The following is a 3,371-nucleotide window of genomic DNA, read 5'->3' on the forward strand; positions in this document are numbered from 1 at the left end:
TTTCCTCTCGATACAATCGGCGTGGAACTTGCGCTTTCGATATAAAAGGCGTGGAACTCGCCCGAGGTCGAAGTTTTACGCTGTTTACACCAACACCGTGCGAGGACAATAATCTTTTATTTCTCACCAGCGCAGAAGGTACGTTCAACGCATGGAGTAATCGCGCGAACTAATTTCTACCTACTGCTTCCACAGTTTTTCTCTCGCGCATCGCGTCGTTTATCAAGTCGGTGATATTCGAGTCTTTCACGACGTTGTCATCTATAGTCACGATTCCATGCTCGTCCCAACTAATTCTATCAGGTATAGCATTTCGAATCAAATGTTTCATCAGTAAGCATGCTTACGATAAGATTTCGGTACGCTTTCCACTATTTCCTCAATGCCTTTCATCGCATGATTATTCTTCGCATGATTATGATCGCTCGAAATTTCAAAATTTTTCGTAATAATACCAGTATTACTGATGGAATGTGCTGGTGGTATATCGGATATTTGCGTGAGATCGTGAAAAACGTCATCGCTCGTCGTCTCATTATCAGCGGACCCATCTCGTGTAGCGTTGTCTTCTGCGTTTTCGCTGCGGGCGTCTTTCTGCCTTCGCGTTTCTTGGATAAATCGTAGGTATCGCCATAATGCCTCTCTGTACATTTTCCATCTCTCACTTTCGTCGCGTGGCCAGTCAGAATTAAGAATACGGCCCATCTCCGCATCGAGTCGTGTTAGATGAGTTCCGGGAGTTTGCGCTGTGCTATTAGTGCTCGCTGTGTTATCCGAATTTTGCGGTACTGCGATTTCCTTTGACTCTCCGTCAGCGAATGATGTCGGATTCTGACGTAGCTGATGTTGCATTCTCTCGAGATTTTCCGTCGAAATTAAAACCATTTTTTTGGCCCTCTCCATAACGTTTTATCCCACTATTTCGTTCCTTCGATAATTACCGATAATAAGGTCGATAATATAGGACCGATAATATAAAGTAAAAATCCGCCTCGCTGCACCAACAGCTTTCTTTTATCCTTCCAATTACCACGTTTTGCAACGATACGACGTAGAAGCGTTTTGAATTTGGTTAGCCGATTTTTTTCATAACGTTCGAGCGAGACGTTACCTTTGAGTGTATTAAAAACACATTCACAGATACAACGAATAAGTTTTTCGTCCGCGGCGCGTAGGAAGGTCGTGCGTTGATTTTTGTTCAGATGATAGAGGGCCGCGAGAAGACAAGCGTTTCTTTTACCGATCGAATGTGTGGCGATTTTCGTCGCACTGTGCGATTTCTCGTCACTCGTCTTCATCGCGAGAAAAAACGTACGACTGACTGGTACTATCGCACGTGCTCGTCTTTTATACGAATCCGTTCGAAAATGATCTACGTGACACGTAGACGTAATGAGTCGTATCTTCGGGAAAAATACACGCTCGAAATCGATACTCGTCCGGAGTTGATTGTTTCAGATCGAGCAGCAAATAGCCGTGAGGCCTCGACGTAGCGTCGTAGTATGCCTCTTCTAGAAATTTCGGATCGTCGGGATATACTTGACGCGCTAAATGACGAATTTGAGCGCGATCACGTGGATTTTTGAAAACTACGATGTAATTCGCATTGAGAGATATATCACGCTGTCCACGGCTCTGATGGAAGAGATTCTGCGAGATAAGAATAACGCTGAGATTCTTGTGATGACTGCCTTTAGTAAGAAGATCAACGATTGCGTCGCTCGACGACGATTCTCTCATAATCATCGATTATCACCAATTTTGGAGAAAACGGATCGTTCGAGTAATCTTCCGGACGAGGTAAACCCTCGCGAAATTCAATTATTTTCTTCTTTATCGCCGTTTTACCGCTGTCGCTTCCCCTGCTCTGTTCTTCGTCCACTTTTACACGAGAGTCGAATTGTAACTGACGATAGGCTTCTTGCCACTCCGCGTAATAAAATAAAACTCTCTTAAAATTCACATCGGACATGAGTGGTAAGTGTCGGAGAAAACTCTTTACGAAAATCGTTTTCTCGCAACCGGTCGGCCCGCACACGATCGAAGTCCAGGGATGTTTCCAGCGTACGTCCATTTTGCGAAACGATCAATTCGATTTCCCGTGCGTGACTTCAAAAGTAAAAAGAAAAACGACGCTTAATAATCACGAGAAAGCAACGAAATTTAAGGAGTGGAGGGGGGGAAATAAGCTGACCCTCGCGACGGTGGGGCCCCCTCGCGGCGGGGATGAGCTTACATCCGCGCGGTCCCATTAGCAAAGAGCACCGCGACAAACAAAGAGCTGACCTCGTCGCGGTGCGACGCATACAAGCTTAACTTCCGCGTCAATGCTCACAATTGTGAATAGCGTTTTGTTGCCTCGCCAAGCGTGAACGTCATCCCAGAGTGCATCATAGAGGGGAGGAGCTTATACGCGATGTCATTCAGGGAAAACTTACGTCGAAAAAAGAAAAGCGTTAGTAGGGAGGTGATTAAGAGACAAAAGAACCTTTTCCAGTTTTTAGGTATTAGATCATTTTTATTTATTATTCGTTACTAGATTTAAAAAGAGAAAAGGAAAATAGAGAATATTAGGTTTTAAATTTTATTTAATATTTAAATATATTTTACTTAGACTTTTATATTATATTTATAATTATAATCATAATTATAAATTACACAAACACAATATGTACATTTTATATTAATCCACTTAAAAATAAAGTTAATAAAAAAAAGGTTTTACAAAAAATATTGACATTTTATCTTACATAGCTGACATTAATATTTTTACATTCTTCTTCTTATATATACCGTACTTAAACTATAACAAGCGTTTGAGGTCGGAAAACTCGTTAATGTTCCAAACTTAAAAATAAGAGAGAGAACCGATTCGAATAAGAAGAAGAAAAAGAAGAAGAAGACGAAGAAGAAGAAGAAGATGAAAACGTTATTCGCTCGCGAAACCGTAGGGGAGAGAATAACGATTATTGATAATCTTCGTTTTACCAATACCGGTGTGCACGTTTTTCATTTCGCGTTACGATCTCGTGAAACGCTGTGCGTCGGATTGCGCTAAAACTCAGATTTATATTACGTCGCGATGTTACTTCCTCTTCTTCTTCTACTCCGTACCTTTCTCTCTCATTTTCTATTATTAATCTTTTGATACTATCGAAATTTACCCTAAGAGAGTTCCTATAATTAAGCGTTATTCCTTTTGCTTTACAAATTTCATGCAGGCGATCTTCCGGTGTACGAACAACGTATGCATAGAATTTCGGGTCAGGCGACACGAACGACTCGATATAACTACCGCGGCCGTAGCTCTCGAGTTCGTCGGTCATATCCCCCAAAAAATTTCCCGTACGTGGCTCGTACTCGTTCGGATC

This window comes from Trachymyrmex cornetzi, unplaced genomic scaffold (genome assembly GCF_001594075.2).
Source record: "Trachymyrmex cornetzi isolate Tcor2-1 unplaced genomic scaffold, Tcor1.1 scaffold191, whole genome shotgun sequence".
Taxonomy (NCBI): Eukaryota; Metazoa; Arthropoda; class Insecta; order Hymenoptera; family Formicidae; genus Trachymyrmex; species Trachymyrmex cornetzi.